At 46.7% G+C, this 27,119-nt stretch overlaps 1 pseudogene; it reads right to left on the bottom strand.

The window, feature by feature from the left end:
- LOC101041412 (syntenin-1-like) overlaps positions 1-25,008 on the bottom strand; it is a 69,851-nt pseudogene extending 44,843 nt beyond the window's left edge.
- Between the last annotated feature and the right edge of the window lie 2,111 nt (positions 25,009-27,119).

Below are 27,119 nucleotides of genomic sequence, written 5' to 3'. Positions count from 1 at the left end.
TTGGGAAAATATAATAAATAGTCAAACAGGAAATTTAGATATAAATTAAACTTGCAAGAACTAAGCAAAAGTAATCAGAATTAAAGAAAAAATGTAATAAAACTAAAGTTCTGTTTTCAAAGATGCTTCTTTTTAATCTTTTTTTCAAGAGACTTATACACTTAATTTTTATCCATTAATGTCAGAGATGGGTCTCTAAGATTCTGCTTTGTACATGGTACAGGAAAATAATTCAAAAATGGATTTTTCTCTCTAGTATAACATTGTGAATGGCATAGGGGTGAGATCCCAGGGAATGAAATGAAAAATCAGGTGTTTAGGAGGCTGTGCCTCAGAAAAAATTTGTAAGAGACAAACAGTAAAGACAATCTTGGCTGAGTAGATACATTGAAAGAATAACCTGCGTCTTGCTTGCACACCTTTATCTTTACTGGAAAAAAAAAAAAGATGATGGGCCGGGCGCGGTGGCTCAAGCCTGTAATCCCAGCACTTTGGGAGGCTGAGGCGGGTGGATCACAAGGTCAAGAGATCGAGACCATCTTGGTCAACATGGTGAAACCCCGTCTCTACTAAAAATACAAAAAAATTAGCTGGGCATAGTGGTGCGTGCCTGTAATCCCAGCTACTCAGGAGGCTGAGACAGGAGAATTGCCTGAACCCAGGAGGCGGAGGTTGCGGTGAGCCGAGATCGCGCCATTGCACTCCAGCCTGGGTAACAAGAGCGAAACTCCGTCTCAAAAAAAAAAAAAAAAAAAAAAAAGATGACGTTCAACAGTTTGTAAATTTTCAGAATAATTTAAAACATTGTTTATTATGTGCTTATTATACATAATACTACAGAAATATATGTAAAATAACCTACCTTCCCCCAGACAATATTTATTGAATCAGATTAGCTCTTCCATTCCCATTTTCATCGGAAAACTAAGATAGAGTATGAATAAATGACTACGTTTCCTAGAAAATTAATTGGGAGTTGTAGCCAGTGAATCTTGAGTTCATGCCATGCTTTCTCAGGCTTTCTCTCTGTGGACTTATAAAAATGTTTATTTTAGGCCGGGCGCGGTGGCTCAAGCCTGTAATCCCAGCACTTTGGGAGGCCGAGGCGGGTGGATCACGAGGTCGAGAGATCGAGACCGTCCTGGTCAACATAGTGAAACCCCGTCTCTACTAAAAATACTAAAAAAAAATTAGCTGGGCATGGTGGCGCGTGCCTGTAATCCCACCCACTCAGGAGGCTGAGGCAGGAGAATTGCCTGAACCCAGGAGGCGGAGGTTGCGGTGAGCCGAGATCGCGCCATTGCACTCCAGCCTGGGTAACAAGAGGGAAACTCTGTCTCAAAAAAAAAAAAAAAAAAAAAAAAAAAAAAAAAAAAAAAAGTTTATTTTATAGCTACTGAAGTAAGCTGCACCTGTTTAAGAATAAAATTTGATGTTAGACTTTGGCATTCAATAGAATCTGTTAGGTAATCATTCTTTTAGAGGAAAAAGTATTGCACACAAATGCTTCACATTTCCTTTGTGGTCCTACGAATCCATTCATTGATGAATGTCTCATGAAAAAATAAAAAGGTCAGAATGGACTTTCTGGCATATAGACCCAGCTAGTTAATAATCTACAGATTGGCCGGGCGCGGTGGCTCAAGCCTGTAATCCCAGCACTTTGGGAGGCCGAGGCGGGTGGATCACGAGGTCAAGAGATCGAGACCATCCTGGTCAACATGGTGAAACCCCGTCTCTACTAAAGGTGCAAAAAATTAGCTGGGCATGGTGGCGCGTGCCTGTAATCCCAGCTACTCCGGAGGCTGAGGCAGGAGAATTGCCTGAACCCAGGAGGCGGAGGTTGCGGTGAGCCGAGATCGCGCCATTGCACTCCAGCCTGGGTAACAAGAGCGAAACTCCGTCTCAAAAAAAAAAAAAAAAAAAAAAAAAAAAAAATAATCTACAGATTGGACTTGTCTGTTCCTTTAGGAAAGACCTGGCCCAAACTCCAAGACCTGATAAATCTAATTAGTACGTGTTAAAATAATTGCAGTTACTGCACTGAGGTTAGCAGTGAGTGACACTGATGATTTGGGGAGTGAAGGTAGCGGGGGTGGGGGGCTGGGGGGAGCAAGCTTTTAAAATCTTTAAAGGTTTTCAGAGTTTTATGCCTCATTGTAATCGTGCAAAGATGAGGCAGGGACCCGTGACTCACTTTGGTTCTTTGTGCTAAAGGGGTCTCTATTTAGGTTAAAACGAAGCACTTAGCCCATGTTTTAAACAATGAAAGGTACTTAGGCTGTAATACCTTAACCCTGCAGAGCTATTGTCTACTTGCAAGTATATTCTATAGGCTTTGCACTCAAGATTGATCTATGTAAATAAGAAAACCTTTTGTTAAGTAAATTTAGGAATGCAAATAAATATGCAAGAAAAAGAAGCAATTAAAAAATCTTTAAGTTAAATTACTAGTCATTCAAGTAATAAAGCAATCGAGAAAAAATAGAACTATGTAGGTTGTAAATGTGTATTTATTGAGTTGCAATATATTCTTCAATTTAAAAAGCATCTTTGTGAAGGAAGCAGAGAGAAAAATAAGTGAATAAAAAGCACTGGGTGAAACAATCGCGCCACTTGTAAATCTGATTGGGAGCAGGTAAACTGAGTTAAACACTTAGTCATACACATCAATCATTTTTCTACTTCCTGAACATAGTTAGAGTGTGCCAGATATAGCCTAGTCATTCACAATTTATTTTTCTGTTTATGTAAAGAGACCAGGTAAGCATAAAAAACATCTTAAATTCACTGGGGAAAATTTCAAGAAGTCTATGTTCTGCTTTTGTTACTTTTGGCAATCATAACTATGGGGCAGTAATTTTATCCCATATTTTTAAGATGAGGCAAATCTTAATGACGCTTTTCTTGTACATATTGATGTTTTCTAATGGGTTCATGAAGTATGCGAACAGGAAGCTTTTCTTAGCTTTCTGCGGGGCCAAGGCCAGCAGGCCTTCATCCTATCCCCCTCAGGCTTACAATGAATGTGTGACCTTGGGCAAGTCAATTACCCTTTCAATGCTTCTGTCTCTTCCGCTGTAAACTGGGAATAATAAACGTAATACTAAATCAGAAAGATGTTGCTTGGATTGAAGAGACTAATGCAAAATACCCAGCTGTGTGTTTGACTTGCTCAATAGAATACGTTTATTATTTTTTGGTAAATATCTTATTAGACATGAAAGTTACGCTTAATATTCATAAACTTGTAAAATCTTTGCTGCGTTTTCTAGTAGAGACCATAACATTTACTGAGTATTTGCTTAGGGTTTGGGTTCTTTAGATGCCCTTTTCTCATTTGATTTTCACAGTCATTCCATGAGGCAGGAATTATTATGGTCATTACGTGTAGGGAGTCAACTGTACAAGGCCATGCTTTGTGGCAGAGCTGGGATGGGGTTCCTGGTCTATCTAGCTCAGTCCTGGGCACATACCCAACTGTGTGTTGTCACTATGGATTGGTCCTCAGCCCTTTTCCATCCCTATATGCTGTCCCTGAGTGAATTCATTCATTTCCGTGCCTTTCCCTGCCAGTGATGATTCTGTAGTTACAGCCAGATCTTTCTCCTGTGCTCCAGACCTATTATTTCTAAATGCATACTCTTTAGATCTCAATTTGAACTCCTTTCCCAATTCACTGTCCCTCCTGAATTCTCTATTGCCACTTAATGGTTTATTGTCACTTAATGGCAGTACCAGAAACTTGGGAGTGACCCAGGATCCTGGGTCTGTCTTTCCTTTGTCTTTCACATCCAATTCATTGGTCATCAGATCCTGCCTCATTTCAACTTCAAAGTGGCTCTCAGATTTTCCCTCTTCCAGCTAAGAGTCATTACTTAATTCAGAGTCCCCACCCCTTGCCCCATTTTTTAGAGACAGGTATCCTTCTTTTTCAGCCTCCAAAACCACTGGGTTTATGGGTGTGAGCCACCGTGCCTGGGCCAGTTCGTACTTTCTCCTCCTCTTCCTCCTTCTTCTTTTTATTCTTCTTCTACAGGGTCTTGCCACATCCCGGGCTCATCTAATTTCCGTATTTTTTGTAGAAATGAAGATTTGCCATGTTGCCAGGCTGGTCTCGAACTCCTGGGCTCAAGCAATCCACCTGGCTCCCAGAGTGCTGGGATTTCAGGGGTGAGCCACTGCACCTGGCCAGTTTGTACTTTTTAAAACTAAGGTGACGCTGCCCATCTTGGACACACACTGGGCTTGTTAACTCTATGACCTTAGGCAAAAGTTGGCTAAGTTCGCTCCTGTAAAATGGAGTTGATAACAGCGGTCTCATAGGATTGCTGTGAAGATTAAATGAAGGCCTGGCGCAGTGGCTCATGCTTGTAATCCTAGCACTTCGGGAGGCTGAGGCGGGTGGATCACCTGAAGTCAAGGAGGTCAAGACCAGCTTGGCTAGTATGGTGAAACCCCGTCTCTACTAAAAAAACACAAAAATTGGCTGGGCGCGGTGGCTCAAGCTTGTAATCCCAGCACTTTGGGAGGCCGAGGCGGGTGGATCACGAGGTCGAGAGATCGAGACCATCCTGGTCAACTTGGTGAAACCCCGTCTCTACTAAAAATACAAAAAATTAGCTGGGCATGGTGGCGTGTGCCTGTAATCCCAGCTACTCAGGAGGCTGAGGCAGGAGAATTGCCTGAACCCAGGAGGCGGAGGTTGCGGTGAGCCGAGATCGCGCCATTGCACTCCAGCCTGGGTAACAAGAGCGAAACTCCGTCTCAAAAAAATAAAAAATAAAAAATAAATAAAAAAAAAACACAAAAATTAACCAGGTGGGGTGGCGTGCGCCTGTAATCCCAGCTGCCCTGGAGGCTGAGGCAGGAGAATCACAAGAGAGGCAGCTGAAACTTACTTTTGTTTCTTTTCTTTTCTTTCTGTTTTTTTTTTTTTTTTTTTTTGAGACGGAGTTTCGCTCTTGTTACCCAGGCTGGAGTGCAATGGCGCGATCTCGGCTCACCGCAACCTCCGCCTCCCGGGTTCAGGCAATTCTCCTGCCTCAGCCTCCTGAGTAGCTGGGATTACAGGCACGCACCACCATGCCCAGCTAATGTTTTGTATTTTTAGTAGAGACGGGGTTTCACCATGTTGACCAGGATGGTCTCCATCTCTTGACCTCGTGATCCACCCGCCTCGGCCTCCCAAAGTGCTGGGATTACAGGCTTGAGCCACCGCGCCCGGCCATTTTTTGTATTTTTAGTAGAGACAGGGTTTGACCATGTTGACCAGGATGGTCTCGGACTCCCGACCTCAGGTGATCCGCCTTGGCTTCCAAAGTACTTGGATTACAGGCGTGAGCCACCACGCCCAACTCAAACTTTAAAAAAAAAAAAAAATAGCCGGCGCGGTGGCTCAAGCCTGTAATCCCAGCACTTTGGGAGGCCGAGGCGGGTGGATCACGAGGTCGAGAGTTCGAGACCATCCTGGTCAACATGGTGAAACCCCGTCTCTACTAAAAATACAAAAAATCAGCTGGGCATGGTGGCACGTGCCTGTAATCCCAGCTACTCAGGAGGCTGAGGCAGGAGAATTGACTGAACCCAGGAGGCGGAGGTTGCGGTGAGCCGAGATTGCGCCATTGCACTCCAGCCTGGGTAACAAGAGCGAAACTCCGTCTCAAAAAAAAAAAAAAAAAAAAAAAAATTAGAAAGACAGGAATCAGGCTCAGAGCAATGACTCACACCTATAACCTCAGCACTTTGGGAGGCCAAGGTGGGAGGATCACTTGAGGTCAGGAACTCGAGACCAGCCTGGCCAACATGGTGAAACCCGGTCTCTACTAAAAATACAAAAAATTAGCCAGGTGTGGTGGCGGGTGCCTGTAATCCCAGCTACTCAGGAGGCTGAGGCAGGAGAATTGCTTGAACCTGGGAGTAGGAGGCTGCAGTGAGCTGAGATTTGCACCACTGCATTCCAGCCTGGTGACTCTGTCTCAAAAAGAAAAAAAGTTTAAGTGAGAAAAATCCAATGTTCCTGCCAGGTGCAGTGGCTCATGCCTGTAATACCAGTACTTTGGGAGGCCGAGGCGGGTGGATCACCCGAGGTTAGGAGTTTGAGACTAGCCTGGCTAACATGGTGAAATCCGGTTTCTACTAAAAATAGAAAAAATTAGCCGGGCGTGGTGGCACGGGCCTGTAATCCCAACTACTGAGGCAGGAGAATCGCTTGAACCCGGGAAGCAGAGGTTGCAGTGAGCCAAGATTGCATTGTTGCACTCAAGCTTGGGCATCAAGAGTAAAACTCCATCTCAAAAATAAATAAATAAATAAAATAAAAAATCTGATGTTCCATTCCGGGGCTGTTTTGGGTAATAGCTTCATGGTAGAAGGACTCAGATCAATGTCATTAATATGCGCCAGATATCCCCCTGTCACCGGCACGTCTGTTCGGCATCCACAGAGTGATAGTTATTGCCTGCTCTCTGTCCCTGATGGGAAGTTAACTCCCAAAGCTCTCATTTCTCTATCCATCATCTGGGGTAAGATAAAGCCACAGTGGACTGTGTATTTGGGAATTATGTTGGCTCCATGTGAGAACTTTTCTCCAAATCGTGGCTAGACCATTTTCTAATTCTAAATTCATGTTTCTCTGAGTCCTAAAACGGTTGAAAAGAAACAGTGTTTAGAATTGTCCCCTGTATATCCCATTAAACAGCACCAACATAAATTAAAATGTGCTGCTTTCTTTTTTGTTGTTGTTTTTGAACTGAAAGAAAGAGTTGCACATTTCTCACTTGAAACAAAAAACTAGAAATGATTAAGCTTAATGAGGAAGGCAAATCCAGGTCAGAGACAGGCCAAAACCTAGGCCTCTTGTGCCAAACAGCCAAGTTGTGAATGCAAGGAGAAGTTCTTGAAGGAAGTTACAAGTGCTCCTCTAGTGAACACATAGATGCTAAGAAAGTGAAACAGCCATGCCAGGTGCGGTGGTTCAAACCTGTAAACCCAGCACTTTGGGAGGCCGAGGTCGGAGGATCACCTGAGGTTGGGAGTTCAAGACCAGCCTGACCAACATGGGGAAATCCCATCTCTACTAAAAATACAAAAGCTTAGCAGGGCATGGTGGCCCATTCCTGTAATCCCAGCTACTTGGGAGGCTGAGGCAGGAGAATCGCTTGAACCTGGGAGGTGGAGGTTGCAGTGAGCCGAGATAGTACCACTGTACTCCAACAGAGGAAGACTCAGTCTCAAAAAAAAAAAAAAAAGCTAGTAATAAAAGGGCAAATAGCATTTTTTTTTTGTTTTTGTTTTTGTTTTTGAGACAGGATCTTGTTCTGTCAACCAGGCTGGAGTGCAATGGTGTTGTCTTGGCTGAAGCCTCGAATTCCTGGGCTCAAGCAATCCTCTCATCTTGGCCTCCCAAGTAATCGGGGCTTCAGGTATGTCACCATACCTGGCAATTTTTAAAAAAATTTTTGTAGAGACAGGGTTGCTCTATGCTGCCCAGGCTGGTGACTCCTGTCTTATACGAAGTTCCTAGGATAGTTAAATTTATGGAAGCGGAAAATAGAATGTGGTTGCCGTTCTATTTGAAAAGGGGGGTACGGGGGTTAGTGTTTAGTGGATATGAGTTTCCTTTTGGAAAGATGGCAAAGTTCCAGAGATGGATGTTGGTGATGGTTGCACAACAATGTGAATATATTTAATGATACCGAGCTGAACACTTAAAAGTGGTAAAAATGATAACTGTAGTTCCAGTTATTTTCCCGTACACATCAACAAAAAATGGTTAAAATGGTAAATTGTATTTTATTTTATTTATTTATTTATTTATTTATTTATTTATTTATTTATTTATTTTTTGAGACAGAGTTTCGCTCTTGTTACCCAGGCTGGAGTGCAAAGGCGCGATCTCGGCTCACCGCACCCTCCGCCTCCTGAGTTCAGGCAATTCTCCTGCCTCAGCCTCCTCAGTAGCTGGGATTACAGGCACGCACCACCATGCCCAGCTAATATTTTGTATTTTTAGTAGAGACGGGGTTTCACCATGTTGACCAGGATGGTCTCGATCTCTTGACTTCGTGATCCACCCGCCTCGGCCTCCCAAAGTGCTGGGATTACAGGCTTGAGCCACCGCGCCTGGCTATTTTTTTTTTTTGAGACGGAGTTTTTGCTCTCGTTACCCAGGCTGGAGTGCAATGGTGCGATCTCGGCTCACCGCAACCTCCGCCTCCTGGGTTCAGGCAATTCTCCTGCCTCAGCCTCCTGAGTGGCTGGGATTACAGGCACGCGCCACCATGCCCAGCTAATTTTTTGTATTTTGAGTAGAGACGGGGTTTCACCATGTTGACCAGGATGGTCTCGATCCCTCGACCTCATGATCCACCGGACTCGGCCTCCCAAAGTGCTGGGATTACAGGCTTGAGCCACCGTGCCCGGCCTTATTATTTTTTTTAATTTAATTTTATTTTATTTTATTTCTGAGACGGAGTTTCACTCTTGTTACCCAGGCTGGAGTGCAATGGCGCGATCTCGGCTCACCGCAACCTCCGCCTCCTGGGTTCAGGCAATTCTCCTGCCTCCGCCTCCTGAGTAGCTGGGATTACAGGCACGTGCTACCATGCCCAGCTAATTTTTTGTATTTTTAGTAGAGACGGGGTTTCACCATGTTGACCAGGATGGTCTCGATCTCTCGACCTCGTGATCCACCCGCCTCGGCCTCCCAAAGTGCTGGGATGACAGGCTTGAGCCACCACGCCCGGCCTTTTATTTTATTTTTTGAGACAAAGTTTTGCTCTTGTTGCCCAGGCTGGAGTGCAGTGGCATGATCTCAGCTCACTGCGATCTTTGCCTCCCATGTTCAAGCCATTCTCCTGCCTTAGCCTCCCAAATAGCTGAGACTACAGGTAGCCACCATCACAGCCAACTAAATTTTATATTTTCAGTAGAGACGGTGTTTCACCATGTTGGCCAGGCTGGTCTCTAACTCCTGTCCTCAGGTGATCCTGTTGCTTCAGTCTCCCAAAGTGCTGGGATTACAGTTGTGAGGCACTGCACCCAGCCCAATATATATATATATATATATATTTTAGGAATAGATATGCTAGCTCCCACATGATGGAAGAAATTGACCAAGCCAGTGGTAGTCACAGTCCTTTCCATGATAACTTTGATTCAATTAAGCATGTTCGCCGGGCGTGTTGGCTCAAGCCTGTAATCCCAGCACTTTGGGAGGCCGAGGCGGGTGGATCACGAGGTCGAGAGATTGAGACCATCCTGGTCAACATGATGAAACCCCGTCTCTACTAAAAATACAAAAAAACTAGCTGGGCGTGGTGGCGCGTGCCTGTAATCCCAGCTACTCAGGAGGCTGAGGCAGGAGAATTGCCTGAACCTGGGAGGCGGAGGTTGCGGTGAGCCGAGATCGCGCCATTGCACTCCAGCCTGGGCAACAAGAGCGAAACTCCATCTCAAAAAAAAAAAAAAAAAAAAGCATGTTCTCATCAGACAATCAAAGGTTAGTGGCTGGTGGGATGGAGGTGGGTAACTGATGGTAGAGGTTGTTTCGGTTAAGCGCTTTATTTGTTTTTTTGTTTTTGAGATGGCATCTTACTCTGTTGCACAGGCTGGAGTGCAGTGGCATGCTGCAACCTCCGCCTCCCGGGTTCAAGCACTTCTTCTGCCTCAGCATCCCAAGTAGCTGGGACCACAGGCATGCACCACCATGTGCAGTTAATTTTTTTGTATTTTTATTAGAGACAGGGTTTCACCATGTTGGCCAGGCTGGTCTCAAACTCCTGACCTCAAGTGATCCACTAGCCTCGGTCTCCCAAACTGCTGGGATTACAGTTGTGAGCCACTGAACCTGGCCAGGGCTCAGAATCCTGACAGAAACTCCTTTTTTGGTTTGTTTGACACCTTTTCAAGGGAGTGTCACTTTCCTGGCTCTGAATGTAGTGGCCTAGTCACTTGTAGAGTTATATCCTGAGAAACTCAAGCACCCCTCCTCTGATCTTGGCTAGGAAAGCAGTTCACAGCCCCTACATCTTCATCAAAGGTGCGTATTTGGATGTGAGTTCTTTGGTCTTTCGTCTAGGTATTTCTTGAATCTCAAAGAGAAAAATATAATATAGCCCTTGGTTTTCTTTTCTTCTTCTTTTTTTTTTTGAGATAAAGTCTTGCTTTGTTGCTAGGTGCCAGGCTGGAGTGCAGTGGCGCGATCTCGGCTCACTGCAACCTCCGCCTCCCAGGTTCAAGCAATTCTCCTGCCTCAGCCTCCCAGGTGGCTGGGACTATTGGTAGGCACCACCATGTCCAGCTAATTTTTGTATTTTTTTAGTAGAGCCAGGATTTCACCATGTTGGCCAGGATGGTCTCAATCTCTTGACCTTGTGATCCATCCACCTTGGCTCCCAAAGTGCTGGGATTACAGGCGTGAGCCACCACGCTCAGCCAGCCCTTGGTTTTCTAAACAAAGCCATCATACCAGGAGACTTTTTGATATTGAGAATTTCCAATTAAAACAAAAATCCATTATCCGGAAAAAACTGGTAGTTATCTCACTCACTCATTTGTCAATGCAAAATAAGAGACTAAAAACTGCGTAGATTTCTAATTCCAGCCAAGCATATGCCCTTCATAAAGGCTCCCTGTCACCTCTCTGCATTGTGCTCCTGTGATCACAGGTAGTTGTCAAGTTGAAAATGGTAAATGACCCTTCAACCTTTGCTGAGAAACATTATCTATTCAATTAATGGCCCATAAAATGATTTAGGTAAAAGACAAGACTGTAATTTCTTCTTCCAAAGGAGAAAGACAATACTGTCTAATTTACCAAACTTCAAGCTTTTAAAGCTCTTAGGAAATGTCTCTTGCACAGAATTATGGAGGAAACCAGGAGCTGTAAGGCAAAGAGAAACTATATTCTAGAGGTACATTCCCTTCTGCATATGTGACTGCTCCCTTCTCTCTGCCTTTCTGTAGGCAGATTGCTCATTTAATTTGACAAAATGTTGATATGGAATGAGGCAAACACTGTGTACTTAAAAATTTGGCCAGGCGCAGTGGCTCATGCCTGTAATCTCAGCATTTTGGGAGGCTGAGGCAGTTGGATCACAAGGTCAAGAGATGAAGACCATCCTGGCCAACATGGTGAAACCCTGTTTCTACTAAAAAATTCAAAAATGGCCGGGCGCGGTGGCTCACACCTATATCCCAGCACTTTGGGAGGCCGAGGCAGGTGGATCATGAGCTCAAGAGATTGAGACCATCCTGGTCAACAAGGTGAAACCCCTTCTCTACTAAAAATACAAAAATTAGTTGGGCATGGTGGTGCGTGCCTGTAGTCCCAGCTACTCGGTAGGCTGAGGCAGGAGAATTGCTTGAACCCAGGAGGTGGAGGTTGCGGTGAGCCGAGATCGTGCCATTGCACTCCAGTCTGGGTAACAACATCGAAACTTAGTCTCAAAAAAAAAAAAAAAAAAAAAAAAAAAAAATCAAAAATTAGCTGGGCATGGTGGTGTGGGCCTGTAGTCCCAGCTACTTGGGAAACTGAGGCAGAAGAATCACCAGAACCCAGGAGGCAGAGGTTTCACTGAGCCGGGATTGTGCCACTGCACTCCAGCCTGGCAACAGAGTGAGACTCTATCTCAAAAAAATAAGAAAAAAAAAGAAAAAAAATTAAGTACGCCAGTCACTGTGGCTTATGCCTGTAATCCCAGCATTTGGGGGAGGCAGAGGTGGGAGGATCCCTTGAGCCCAGGAGTTTGAGACAGCCTGCGCAACATAGTGAGACCCCAATCTTTTGTTTTTGTTTTTTTTTTGAGACGGAGTTTCGCTCTTGTTACCCAGGCTGGAGTGCAATGGCACCATCTCGGCTCACTGCAACCTCCGCCTCCTGGGTTCAGGCAATTCTCCTGCCTCAGCCTCCCGAGCAGCTGGGATTACAGGCACACGCCACCATGCCCAGCTGATTTTTTGTATTTTTAGTAGAGATGGGGTTTCACCATGTCGACCAGGATGGTCTCGAACTCTCGACCTCGTGATCCACCCGCCTGGGCCTCCCAAAGTGCTGGGATTACAGGCTTGAGCCACCATGCCCGGCCCCGAGACCCCAATCTTTATAAATAATAATAAAAAATATTAGCTGGGTGTGGTGGTACACGTCTGTGGTCCCAGCTACTCTGGAGGCTTAGGTGGGAGGATCACCTTAGCACAGGAGGTCAGGGCTGCAGTGAGCCAAGATCATGCCACTGCATTCCAGCCTGGGTGACAGAGTGAGACCCTATCTCAAAAAAGAACAAAAAAACAAAAAATTAAATGTAGAAAAATGTGACATTCATGAGGAATACATGCAGACCCTTTGCTCTTTATCACATATACTGTAGATGAGTAAAGTTGCACAGTTAAAACAACCTGGCATGAAAGGAAAGTGTGTAACACCCCCAGATGGATAGTAGGAAGGCACCACTGTGAAGGGGGCACCTGGACTCTGGAACTCTGTATGTCTGGCTTTTTTTTTTTTTTTTTGAGACGGAGTTTCGCTCTTGTTACCCAGGCTGGAGTGCAATGGCGTGATCTCGGCTCACCGCAACCTCTGCCTCCTGGGCTCAGGCAATTCTCCTGCCTCAGCCTCCTGAGTAGCTGGGATTACAGGCACGCGCCACCATGCCCAGCTAATTTTTTGTATTTTTAGTAGAGACGGGGTTTCACCATGTTGACCAGGATGGTCTCGATCTCTCGACCTCGTGATCCACCCGCCTCGGCCTCCCAAAGTGCTGGGATTACAGGCTTGAGCCACCGCGCCCGGCCTTTTTTTTTTTTTTGAGAGAGTCACCAGGTGCGGTGGCTCATGCTCGTAATCCCAGCATTTTGGGAGGCTGAGGTGGCGGATTACCTGAGGTCAGGAGTTCAAGACCAACCTGACCAATATGGTGAAACCCCATCTTTTTTTTTTTTTTTTTTTTTTGTGACAGAATTTCGCTTTTGTTACCCAGGCTGGACTGCAATGGCGCAATCTCAGCCCACTGCAACCTCCGCCTCCTGGGTTCAGGCAATTCTCCTGCCTCAGCCTCCTGAGTAGCTGGGATTACAGGCACGCACCACCACGCTCAGCTAATTTTTTGTATTTTTAGTAGAGACGGGGTTTCACCATGTTGACCAGGATGGTCTCGATCTTTTGACCTCGTGATCCACCCGCCTCGGCCTCCCAAAGTGCTGGGATTACAGGCTTGAGCCACCGCACCCGGCTAATTACTGTATTTTTAGTAGAGATGGGGTTTTACCATATTGGCCAGGCTGGTCTCGAACTGCTGACCTCAAGTGATCTTGGCCTCCTAAAGTGCTGGGATTGCAGGTGTGAGCCACTGAACCATGCCTGCTTTTTTATTTTTAAAAGACTGGGTTTCACCATATTAACCAGGATGGTCTTGATCTGATCTTGTGATCCACCTACCTCGGCCTCCCAAAGTGCTGGGATTACAGGTGTAAGCCCCCACATCAGGCTCCCTGGTTTTTTTTTTTTTTTTTTTTTTTTTTTTTTTTGAGACAGAGTTTCGCTCTTGTTGCCCATTCTGGAGTGCAATGGTACAATCTTGGCTCACTGCATGTCTGCCTCCCGAGTTGAAGCCATTCTTCGGCCTCAGCCTCCCAAGCAGCTGGGATTACAGGCATGCGCCACCATGCCCAGCTAATTTTTCGTATTTAGTAGAGATTGGGTTTCACCATGTTGGCCAGGCTGGTCTCGAACTCCCGACCTCAGGTGATCTGCCTGCCTTGGCCTCCCAAAGTTCTGTGATTACAGGCATGAGCCACTGCGCCTGCCCAGTCTGGATGTCTGTTTTTTTTTTTTTTTTTTTTTTTTTTTTTAAGTGACGGGGGTTTCACCATGTTGGTCAGGCTGGTCTTGAACTCCCAACCTCAGGTGATCTGCCCGCCTTGGCCTCCAAAGTGCCTGGATGTCTGTTTTAATGAGACTTAACTTTATCAACATCTGAAGAGGTTCTTTAATTCAGGACCTTAGAATAACATCAAAAGTGTTCTTTGAGGCCACGGTGGTGGCTCACAACTATTATCCCAGCACTTTAGGAGGCGGAGGCGGGTGAATCACCTGAGGTCAGGAGTTCGAGACCAGCCTGGCCAACATGGCCAAACTCTGTTTCTACTACAAATACAAAAATAAGGAGGGCTCGGTGGTGGGCACTGTAATCCCAGCTACTCAGGTGGCTGAGGCAGGAGAATCCCTTGAACCTGGGAACTGGAGGTTGCAGTGAGCCAAGCACAAGTGCCATTGCACTCCAGCCTGGGCGACCGAGAGACTCCATCTGAAAAAAAAAAGTGTTCTTTGAGAATGTCTGAATTACACAATGAAGTGAGACTTGTTTTCTGAAACTACTGGCTTAAGCGTGAATATGTATATCACAAACACCATGTTGTGCGGCTTTGGCATTAAGCCTTAATTCATCTTGAGGTAGCTGTGGGGCCCTAGACTGGGCATGTCAGGAGATGTCTTTTTTTTTTTTTTTTTTTTTTTTTTTGAGACGGAGTTTTTTTGCTCTTGTTACCCAGGCTGGAGTGCAATGGCGCGATCTCGGCTCACCGCAACCTCCGCCTCCTGGGTTCAGGCAATTCTCCTGCCTCAGCCTCCTGAGTAGCTGGGATTACAGGCACGCGCCACCATGCCCAGCTAATTTTTTTTTTGTATTTTTTTTTTTTTTTTTATTTGAGACGGAGTTTTGCTCTTGTTACCCAGGCTGGAGTGCAATGGCACGATCTCGGCTCACCGCAACCTCCGCCTCCTGGGTTCAAGCAATTCTCCTGCCTCAGCCTCCTGAGTAGCTGGGACTACAGGCACCTGCCACCATGCCCAGCTAATTTTTTGTGTTTTTAGTAGAGACGGGGTTTCACCATGTTGACCAGGATGGTCTCGATTTCTCGACCTCGTGATCCACCCGCCTCGGCCTCCCAAAGTGCTGGGATTACAGGCTTGAGCCACCGCGCCCGGCTTCAGGAGATGTCTTTGTCAGTCACACCCAGAACCCTGTGGCTGCCCTGGTTCTTTACTGGCTCTTTCTCTGCAGCTCCGTGATGGTAGGCACCGGATGAATACCAACCATTTCTCTCTGCAGTTGCTCAGAGCTCTGAAGAGTTGAGGTGTGCTCACTTTTGGAAGTCCCTGCTTCATCCTGGGAGGGTTTCGCCTGGCTCCACTCTCTGCAGCTGTCTCACGTGATCTCTCTCAGAATTCCCCTGAGCCAGGTGCTGGTGGGGGGGGGATGCAATGGGAATACTGCTCAACTTTCAAATACTAGCACAGAGCAACTTCCAGTTTGAATTGCACCTGAAAAATCCTCTTCCCCAAAGCAGGAGTTATAGACTTTGGAATTCATTCAGTGTTTTTTTTTGTTTTTTTGTTTTTTTTTTGAGATGGAGTTTCCCTCTTTACCAGGCTAGAGAGCAGTGGCACAATCTCAGCTCACTGCAACCGCTGCCTCCCGGGTTCAAACAATTCTCCCGCCTTGGCCTCCCTAGTAGCTGGGATTACAGGCGCCACCACTATGCCCAGCAAATTTTTGTAGAGACGGGTTTCACCATGTTGGCCAAGCTGGTCTTGAACTTCTGACCTCAGGTGATCCACCGGCATCAGCCTCCCAAAGTGCTGGGATTACAGACGTGAGCCACCACGCCCAGCCTCTTTTTCATTTTCTTGTACGTTTGTTAACACTGAGCCTAGTGTTTATTTCATTCTGGGTTCTGATCTGCTGCTGCTGCTGGGGGTGGAGGTGGGTGCTAATGGGACGAATAACTCCTTACCCAGAAGCTTCCTCAGTTATTAACTATTCTCTCAGGGGACTGCCCCAGGTGTTCTTTGTCTAATGCTCACCTTTCTAAGGCTCCATGTAGGTCTTTATAATATGAATCCAGGGCCCTGATCAGGCTGACACCACATTGGTGTGTTCTAACCACAGCTTTAAAAGCTTCATTGGAATCATAATGGCCAATATCCAGGGAGCACTTACTTTGCGGCTGACTTCCTGCTGATCTCTTTCTGTGCTTCAAGCATTTTCAGTCTCACCCCTCTGACGTGGATACTATTATTGTCTCCCATTTTATAGATGTGGCAGCTGAGGCTCAAGGTCACACAGCTGGTGTAAAGCTGAACCGAGATGGGAAATCAGCCCACCCCACCCCACGATGCTACCCTTTGCTACAGTGGACCCCTGCCTGGTTCCAGAAAGGCCCTTGTGTTGGGAAGCAGGTTTCGGTATTCCCACAGCCCAAGCCCCTATTTCAGCCTCTACTGAGATGTTGGTGCCTGCAGGCAATATTCTTCTTTTCAATTCTCGCTAAACGGTTGTCTCAAACCTCTGTCAGGTTTCTGCTGCTAAGAAGCTTCCGGGACAGCATGGAAACCTCAGACTGTCTTCCTCCTGTCTCAAGGCCCAGAGAAGAACTAGCTGGAATCTATCTGTTCTGGGCTTGCTTCCGCCGACCTGGGCCCCACGGGGGTCCTGCTGGGCCTGTTAGAGGTGAGAGCACCTCACAAGCTGGAAGGTCCCTAAAGCTTTTCTTTTTTTTTTTTTGAGAGGGAGTTTCACTCTTGTTACCCAGGCTGGAGTGCAATGGCGCGATCTCGGCTCACCGCAACCTCCGCCTCCTGGGTTCAGGCAATTCTCCTGCCTCAGCCTTCCGAGTAGCTGGGATTACAGGCGTACGCCACCATGCCCAGGTAGTTTTTGTATTTTTAGTAGAGACGGGGTTTCACCATGTTGACCAGGATGGTCTTGGTCTCGTGACCTCGTGATCCACCCGCCTCGGCCTCCCAAAGTGCTGGGATTATAGGTGTGAGCCACCGCGCCCGGCCTCTTCTTTTTTTTTGAGACGGAGTTTTGCTCTTGTTACCCAGGCTGGACTGCAATGGCGCGATCTCGGCTCACCGCAACCTCGGCCTCCTGGGTTCAGGCAATTCTCCTGCCTCAGCCTCCTGAGTAGCTGGGATTACAGGCACGCGCCACCATGCCCAGCTAGTTTTTTGTATTTTTAGTAGAGATGGGGTTTCACCATGTTGACCAGGATGGTCTTGATCTCTCGACCTCGTGATCCACCCGCCTCGGCCTCCCAAAGTGCTGGGATTACAGGCTTGAGCCACCGCGCCCGGCCCTAAAGCTCTTCTTTCTTGCACTGGTTTCTTTTTTGTTGTTTTTTTCAGACGGAGTCTTGCTCTGTCGCCCAGGCTAGAGTGCAGTGGCGGGATCGCGGCTCACTGCAACTCCACCTTCCAGGTTCAAGCAATTCTCCTGCCTCAGCCTCCTGGGTAGCTGGGACTACAGGCGCACTCCACCACGTCCAATTAATTTTTGTATTTTTAGTAGAGACAGGGTTTCACCATGTTAGCCAGGATGGTCTTGATCTCTTGACCTCATGATCCACCTGCCTCGGCCTCCCAAAGTGCTAGGATTACAGGCATGAGCCACCGCGCCTGGCTCTCGAACTGGTTTTATTGAATGGCAGGGCTTTTGAGCACTGTTTCTGCTCCCATGGAAAGTTCTACCCTCCAGTAATGTTACTAAATTATGCATCTGGTAGAATTTAGTAACAGGCCTCCTTCCCTCCTGTATTGAAGGGAGGAAAAGATTTTGTCCTTTATCAGAATTCCTCTGTAGGAGTGGGAATACAGGAAGGAAGGAGGCCTTGACCTCTTCCTAAAGGTTAGAGGGTCTGACCCAACACAAAGCAACATGCATTTGGACTTAGTTTTCATTTCAGCAAAGAGGTGATGATTTTCAAAGTGACATATAATCATTAACCTCCTAGTTGGATTGGAAAATGGATCTCTCTTTGCAGCTTCTATGCTCAAACCACTTCATCACACTGTTGTCTTTGCGTAATTTCAATTAGAGTGTAGACTGTGTAGCAGAGTATCATGTCCCCAATAATATGGTGTGCTGGGTGAAGGACAGGAGTGGTGAGGGAGTTGTGTAAATCATATTCGGTTTCCTACAACGTTTCCTGGAGTATATCGTTTCCTCTGTTTGCGTGTCTGTGGGTAAGCTAGGGTGCTTGATGACTGACAAGCACTTATACATTAAGATTTTTTATTTTTTTTTGAGTCGGAGTTTCACTCTTGTTACTCAGGCTGTAGTGCAATGACACGATCTCGGCTCACCGCAACCTCCGCCTCCTGGGTTCAGGTGATTCTCCTGCCTCAGCCTCCTGAGTAGCTGGGATTACAGGCACGTGCCACCATGCCCAGCTAATTTTTTGTATTTTTTAGTAGAGACGGGGTTTCACCATGTTGACCAGGATGGTCTCGATCTCTTGACCTCATGATCCATCCTCCTCGGCCTCCCAAAGTGCTGGGATTACAGGCTTGAGCCACCACGCCCGCTTTTTTTTTTTTTTTTTTTTTTTTGAGACGGAGTTTCGCTCTTGTTACCCAGGCTGGAGTGCAATGTCACGATCTCGGCTCACCGCAACCTCTGCCTCCTGGGTTCAAGCAATTCTCCTCCTGAGTAGCTGGGATTACAGGTACGCACCACCATGCCCAGCTGATTTTTTGTGTTTTTTTTAGATTTCTTTTTTTTTTTTTTTTTTTGAGACGGAGTTTTGCTCTTGTTACCCAGGCTGGAGTGCAATGGCGTGATCTCGGCTCACCGCAACCTCCGCCTCCTGGGTTCAAGCAATTCTCCTGCCTCAGCTTTTGTATTTTTAGTAGAGACGGGGTTTCACCATGTTGACCAGGATGGTCTCGATCTCTCGACCTCGTGATCCACCCGCCTCGGCCTCCCAAAGTGCTGGGATTACAGGCTTGAGCCACCGCGCCCGGCCCCTTTTTTTTTTTTTTAATTTTTGAAAAATTAGTATTGTTGGCTGAGCGCAGTGGCTCATGCCTGTAATTCCAGCACTTTGGGAGGCTGAGGTGGGCTGATCACTTGAGGTCAGGAGTTTGAGACCAGCCTGGCTGTGGTGGCATGCACCTGTGGTCCCAGCTACTCAGGAGGCTGAGGCTGCATAATCACTTGAACCTGGGAGGCGAAGGTTGCCGTGAGCCGAGATGGTACCATTGCACTTGAGCCTGGGCAACAGAGTGAGCAAGACTCTGTCTAAAAAAAAAAAAAGAAAAAGAAAAAAAGAAAAATTACTATTATTATTATTATTATTATTATTATTATTATTATTTTTTTTTGAGACAGAGTTTTGCTCTTGTTGCCCAGGCTGGAGTGCAATGGCGCGATCTCGGCTCACCGCAACCTCCGCCTCCTGGGTTCAGGCAATTCTCCTGCCTCAGCCTCCTGAGTAGCTGGGATTGCAGGCACGCGCCACCATGCCCAGCTAATTTTTTGTACTTTTAGTAGAGACGGGGTTTCACCATGTTGACCAGGATGGTCTCGATCTCTTTTTTTTTTTTTTTTTTTTTTTTTTGAGACGGAGTTTTCGCTCTTGTTATCCAGGCTGGAGTGCAATGGCGTGATCGATCATGGCTCACCGCAACCTCCGCCTCCTGGGTTCAGGCAATTCTCCTGCCTCAGCCTCCTGAGTAGCTGGGATTACAGGCACGCGCCACCATGCCCAGCTAATTTTTTGTATTTTTAGTAGAGACGGTGTTTCACCATGTTGACCAGGATGGTCTCGATCTCTTGACCTCGTGATCCACCCGCCTCGGCCTCCCAAAGTGCTGGGATTACAGGCTTGAGCCACCGCGCCCGGCTGAATTGTCTGTTTTTACATTTAAATGATATAAAACTAAAAATTTGGCTGGGTGTGTGGCTCATGCCTGTTATCTCAACACTTTGGGAGGCCGGGGTGGGTGGATTGCCAGGGTGAGGCGTTTGAGACCAGCTTGGCCAACATGGCGAAAGGCTGTCTCTACTAAAAATACAAAAAAATTTAGCCAGGCCTGGTGGCGCACACCTGTAATCCCAGCTATTTGGGAAGCTGAGGCAGGAGAATCACTTGAACCCGGGAAGCGGAGGTTGCAGTGAGCTGAGATCACGCCATTGCACTCCTGCCTGGGCAACAAGAGTGAAACTCCATATCCAAAAAAACAAAAACAAAAACAAAAAACCCTGAAAATTCAATTTCTCAGTTGCACTGGCCATATAGCCAGTGCCCAGTAATCACATGTGATTGGTGGCTGCCATATTAGATGAAGCAGTTTTAGTTGGTTAGAGGCGGTTAGGAGTTTACTAATAATGTGAAATAAAAGTTGACAGTTCTGTTCTACTCCACTTTAGTTAAACTTTATCTGAAGTGTTTCACTCACTTCCAGGTAGTAGAGTTTAAAGGGACAAAGACCAATTGAGTGTGCATGTGTGCGCTTGAGTCTGTGAGTACTGAACGTGGCCCTTGGAACAGGGGTGAGGCTTACCTGATGGTGTAGGATCAGGGCCAGGGCTTGGGAGCCACACAGGATGGGTCGGTGTATGATGTAATGGACTGATGACTCCGGGTGGACAACTTTTTTGGAGACACATGGTAGATTTCTGAGGGCAGAATGGCTTTTTGAGCTGGATTTCCCTCATAGTCCCTTTCAACTCTGATTTCATAAGTTCGTTCCTTATTACTAAGGGACCATTCAGGATTTGTTTTGGGGGAGAACAAAGTAAAGTTTATGAGTTAGAAGGGACTTTATTAGCCCGGCGCGGTGGCTCAAGCCTGTAATCCCAGCACTTTGGGAGGCTGAGGCAGGTGGATCACGAGGTCAAGAGATCGAGACCATCCTGGTCAACATGGTGAAACCCCATCTCTACTAAAAATACTAAAAATTAGCTGGGCATGGTGGCGTGTGCCTGTAATCCCAGCTACTCAGGAGGCTGAGGCAGGAGAATTGCCTGAACCCAGGAGGCGGAGGTTGCGGTGAGCCGAGGTTGCGCCATTGCACTCCAGCCTGGGCAACAAGAGCGAAACTCCGTCTCAAAAAAAAAAAAAAAAAAAAAAAGGAGGCTGAGGCAGGAGAATTGCCTGAACCCAGGAGGCGGAGGTTGCGGTGAGCCGAGGTTGCGCCATTGCACTCCAGCCTGGGCAACAAGAGCGAAACTCCGTCTCAAAAAAAAAAAAAAAAAAAAAAAGAAGGGACTTTATTATTACTAGAGACAGATTCTTGCTCTGTCACCCAGGCTGGAGTGCAGTGGCGCTATCTTGGCTCACTGCAGCCTCCTCAACCCAGGTTCAAGCCATTCTCGTGCCTCAGCCTCCTGAGTAGCGGGGATTACAGGTGTGTGCTACTACGCCCTGCTAATGTTTTTCATTTTTAGTAGAGACGGGGTTTTGCCACATTGCCTCCTAGCTGGTCTCAAACTCCCGACCTCAAGGGATTCACCAACCTCAGCCTCCCAAAGTGCTGGGATTATATGCCTGAGCCATGGTGGCTGTCCTTACCTTTCTCATTTTCTAGATGAGAAATTAGGGACCCTAAGAGGTCAGGTGCCTGCTGAAGGTCACACGCCTGTTTGGCCTTAGAGAGATGCTTGGAAGCTGGCACTTCTCCCGCAGGGGCATGGGTTATGTCCTCTCCAGGTGGATACAAGCCTTGTTAAAGGGAGAATTTTCAGATGAAGGCACAGGGAATGAGGCTGTAGTCTTTTTCTTTTTTACTTAGAATAAAAGGAGTCGTTACATAAGCTGCATCTGTGCCTAGTATGATTCCTGAAAGGTCAATGCGTTCTTTCAGTTGAAACCAGTACATGGGTGCCACCTACAGGATTTGTGGAAAAGAGATGTTCAGCATTTTCCTATCATACACTTAACTTTGAGTAATACAAAGGTGTTAGACGTTCATTTAAGGCAGTTGGAAAATTACCATTATTAACATTCAAATCAACATTATTAACACTCAAAATTTGAATATTAATATCCGGTATTAATGCTCATTTTGAATATTAATATTCGACATTAATATTTAAAACTCGAATGTTAATATCAAATATTAATATTCAAAACTAGTGGTTTTGCTGAGGGGAAATGTATAGCCTAGGAGACCTAGGAATGATGGAGAAGGCTGTGTGCCTCTGGGATGTGACATCAGGACCATTTTAACAAGACTCTTCTTCCCTATAAGGACCATGATTTACCAAGGCTTTGCTCCTTTGGCTCTTAATTTCTTCAAAACACTGTCATTTAGTGAAATACAATTCCTAGGAAGTATCACTTGAGAGAGACAGAATGGGCTGGGCATGATGGCTCATGCCTGTAATCCCAGCACCTTGGGAGGTTGAGGCAGGTGGATCACTTGAGGTCAGGAGTTTGAGACCAGCCTGGCTAATGTGGTGAAACCCTGTCTCTACTAAAAATACAAAAATTAGCTGGGCATGGTGGCGCGTGCCTGTAGTATCCAGCTACTAGGGAGGCTGAGGCAGGAGAATCCCTTGAACCCAGTAGTCTGAGGTTGCAGTGAGCTGAGATGCCGCCACTGCACTCCAGCCTGGGCAACACAGCGAGACTGTTGAGAGACAGAATGGAGTAATGAGAACAGCTCAGGCTTTTGACTTCAATACAGATTTGGGTCTAAATTCAATGATGACATCTGATACATGACGACCGCCCTTAGTGTTTTCATCTCCAAAGAGAGACTAATAGTATTTACCTTGTTGGGTAGTACAGAGGACTGAAGATACACAAGGTTCTAGTGTCAAGTCTGGAAATGCTATAGGGCTAACAGTAAAGACTTTTTTTTTTGAGCCGGAGTTTCGCTCTTGTTGCCCAAGTTGGAGTGCAGTGGCACAATCTCAGCTCATGGGTTCAACTGATTCTCCTGCCACAGCCTCCCAAGTAGCTGTGATTACAGATGCCAGCCACCATGCCTGGGTAATATTTATTATTATTATTTTTTTGAGATGGAGTCTCTCTCTGTCGCTCAGGCTGGAGTGCAGTGGTATGATCTCAGCTCACTGAAACCTCTGCCGCCCAGGTTCAAGTGATTCTCCTGCCCCAGCCTCCTGAGTGGATGGAATTACAGGTGCGTACCACCAGGCCTGGCTAATTTTTGTATTTTTAGTAGAGATGGGGTTTCACCATGTTGTCAGGCTGGGCTCAAACTCCTGAGCTAGCGATCTTCCTGCCTCCCAAAGTGATGGGGTTACAGGTGTGAGCCAGGCCCCAGGCCTATTTTTCTATTTTTTTTTTTGAGACGGAGTTTCACTCTTGTTACCCAGGCTGGAGTGCAATGGCGCGATCTCAGCTCACCGCAACCTCCGCCTCCCAGGTTCAGGCAATTCTCCTGTCTCAGCCTCCGGAGTAGCTGGGATTACAGGCACGCACCCCCATGCCCAGCTAATTTTTTTGTATTTTTAATAGAGACGGAGTTTCACCATGTTTACCAGGATGGTCTTGATCTCTTTCTTGACCTCGTGATCCACCCGCCTCGGCCTCCCAAAGTGCTGGGATTACAGGCTTCAGCCACCTCGCCCGGCCTACTTTTTTTTTTTTTGAGATGGAGTTTCGCTCTTGTTACCTTTTTTTTTTTTTTTTTTTTTTTTTTTTTTTGCGATGGAGTTTTGCTGTTGTTACCCAAGCTGGAGTGCAATGGCACGATCTCAGCTCACCGCAGCCTCTGCCTCCTGGGTTCAAGCAATTCTCCTGCCTCAGCCTCCTGAGTAGCTGGGACTACAGGCGCGCACCACCATGCCCAACTAATTTTTGTATTTTTAGTAGAGACGGGGTTTCACCTTGTTGACCAGGATGGTCTCGATCTTTTGACCTTGTGATCCACCCACCTCAGCCTCCCAAAGTGCTGGGATTACAGGCTTGAGCCACTGCTTCCGGCGTCTATTTTTATTTTTATTTTTTTAAGAGACGGGGTTGCCGGGCGCGGTGGCTCAAGCCTGTAATCCCACTTTGGGAGGCCGAGGCGGGTGGATCACGAGGTCGAGAGATCAAGACCATCCTGGTCAACATGGTGAAACCCCGTCTCTACTAAAAATACAAAAAACTAGCTGGGCGTGGTGGTGCGTGCCTGTAATCCCAGCTACTCAGGAGGCTGAGGCAGGAGAATTGCCTGAACCCAGGAGGCGGAGGTTGCGGTGAGCCAAGATCGCGCCATTGCACTCCAGCCTGGGTAACAAGAGCGAAACTCCGTCTCAAAAAAAAAAAAAAAAAAAAAAAAAAAAAAAAAAAAAAGAGACGGGGTTATATTGGCCATGCTGGTCTCGAATTCCTGACCTAGTGATCCGCCCACCTCGGCTTCCCAAAGTGCTGGGATTACAGGCGTGAGCCACTGTACCCGGCCTATTTTTCCATTTAAAAAGATAAAACCAACATGTCCATTGCTATCTTTATGCATGGTAATTGTCAGTTCAAAGGGCCTGTCACGAATGGTCATGGTAATCTTCTCTCCAGATGCCTGTGTGAGCACCTTGGGCGCCCTATCAGAGCTCCACCCTGCAGTGTTCACCACGCCTGTGGAGTACTTGGTCCCCAAGTCTCAGAGCAGCCAATGAGGCTGGAGAATTAGCCTGGACTAGCTGAACAAATATACCATGATCTATTGATTTAAGCCTGAGTCCAATTTTTCCATCTTAATCCTTACACAAAATGACTTCACATATCTCTTGCTTAATTTCTGCTCTACGAATTCCAGCATCGTTACCATACAGGAGGCACCATACAAATCAAGTGCTTGCTACCAACTACCTCTGAATTGGTGCACCGGAAACCACGGCCGCATTTGCACGTATTTCTTCGTCATTTAAACGCCGGCCTGGCCGGGCGTGGTGGCTCACGCGTGTAATCCAAGCACTTTGGAGGCCAAGGCGGGCGGATCACCTGAGGTCAGGAGTTCAAGACCAGCCTGACCAACATGGTGAAACCTCGTCTTTTAAAAACAAACAAACAAAAAAATATATTAAATATAAACGCCGGCCTGCGTATGGAGGGAGCTCCGGATATAGTTTGGGTTAGAGATTTCCATCCTGAGAGACTGGAGCAGAAGCTTGACAAAACTCCTGGGCTGGCAGGGTTTGCAGAAAAAGCAGTTTGAGCCTGAATTACATTGTCTACCTTCAAGTCTTCAAGAGTTGGATAGAGAGACATTTTTGCAGGGTTCTTCTAACCCACAAGAATGGGATCACCGCCGCCGCCGCCGCCGCCTCCAACACCCGCACGGACTTCTGAGGTCCGAGGGTAAGAGCTGCACAAGTCTGAGAACCGCCCCCGAAGCGCTTCGCGGCGCCGCCCAAGATAATTATTTGCAGCTGGAAATATTTTACACGTTTCTGATGACTGTTCTAAGGGGTGGCTCGTTGGAAAGGCTGCTGAAGCTGCAAGGATTTCTCTGGGCAATTGCAAGCCATCTTCTATGCAAGCATACCTTTGAATTCCTTCGGGCTTCATTCAGAATGTTGTCCCAAGTTCAGGAGCTAGCCAGGCAAGCCACCTAAACCGCCAGATTTTCCCCAGGAGCGGATGACGCTGTGGCTCTTTCTACCTATACCAGAGCGCCCTCTGCTGGACACACCTAGGAGTGATTCTCAGCACTCGACATTTGGAATCGGCCGTCTCCCTCATTTGTCAGGAAAGATAATCCCTTTTCCTCGTGTGGGAGAAAGGCAAGTAGTTTACTTCCTCCTGCTTTCCCTCACCCCTCACCCCCCTCTTCCACCAAGACGGAGCTCTTCCCATGAAGCGAGCATTTCTGGTAGTGAGGTGGCTCTGAGCAGGACCCTGTTTTGCCCTGTTGCTGAGCCTAGCTCCCAGGTGACCTTGTTCGCAGTGAAGTGACACTGTGCAGACCACTGGCCCCTTGGGAAGGGCACCTGGGAACTCTAAACTTATTTGCATTGGGATGGAATCTTTACGAAGAATGAGGTTAGAGTGCAGAAAGTACATTCAGAGGGAGGGCATAAAACTCCCTTTGAGAGCCGGGCATGGTGGCTCACGCCTGTAACCCCAGCACTTTGGGAGGCTCAGGCAGGTGGATCACGAGGTCAGGAGTTTGAGACCAGCCTGGCCAACACGGTGAAATACTGAAAATACAAAAATCAGCCGGGCGTGGTGGTGGGCGCTTGTAATCCCAGCTACTCAGGAGGCTGAAGCAGAGAATCGCTTGAACCCAGGAGGCAGAGGTTGCAGTGAGCCGAGATAGTGCCACTGCACTCCAGCCTGGGTGGCAGAGTGAGACTCTGTCTACAACAACAACAACAACAAATCAAAACAAAACAATCAAACAAACAAACAAATGCCTCCCTTTGAGCTTTTTAGCAGGCAGCCCGAGGAGGACCGTGTGATCAGACAGGACAGCGTGTCAAAGAACAATAACAGTCCTCAGCATGTGCCAGTGAACAGCAAAGCTGTCCTAACATGCACTGGGTGTCAGGCTCACTCATTAGCAAGAGTTTCATATCATACCCTGCTGGCTTTACAGTGCTTGTGAGGTAAACAACTGACATGTCCCTTTTGAGCAGTTGAACATGCAAAGATCAAATCTGCAAATGTCAAGAATCTACGGTTCATGGTGTGGATCTAAAAATAAACTGGCTGCTAAGGGGAAGTACGACTATACCTAGGCTGAAACCAAAGATAATTTCTGCTGTCTAGCAGAGGACGTCGTATTGCGCAGTGACCAACATTCTCCACAGCGTTCTTGTGATAAATATCAGTGCCATGTGGTTATTTCTTTTAATATGTCCTCTTTGTAGACTGAAGTCATGCTACCAAAGCATAATTCACTAGAAGGAATTTGAGGGTGAGGCAGGGTTGTGTTTGGTATAAAAAGAATGCAGTCCAAAACACATCAGGAGGAGGACTATTCTGGCGAGGTGGTAAGTCACTGGACGTTTGCCTGGGTACATTTTCTTCCATAGTAAACCTTCCAAGCTGATTGAGGACACTATTTTCAGCAATGGATTATCCTCTTTCCTAGTTGCTAAATGATCATTTTTATTTCTTAATACTCAGCAAAGACCCGTTAGTGAACACAGGATCTTTCTGACCTTGAGCAGATAATTAGATTATTTAAATCAAAATGTAGAATGCTGAAAATTTTGTGGTCTTGCAGGGAGTGCACAAAACTCATAAGTCAATGATTTAATAACTCTAAGCTATTATGCAGCATCACTTCTGAATCAGTTTTCATCATTTGATTGATGATATATCATCTAACGGTGGGTAAAACACATGGAAGTTCATGTTGATTTAACCCAGAC

This window comes from Saimiri boliviensis, chromosome 15, assembly GCF_048565385.1.
Source record: "Saimiri boliviensis isolate mSaiBol1 chromosome 15, mSaiBol1.pri, whole genome shotgun sequence".
NCBI classification, from domain to species: Eukaryota; Metazoa; Chordata; class Mammalia; order Primates; family Cebidae; genus Saimiri; species Saimiri boliviensis.
The sequence above is the reverse complement of the archived record's forward strand: the minus strand, read 5'-3'. Positions and strand labels throughout refer to the sequence as shown.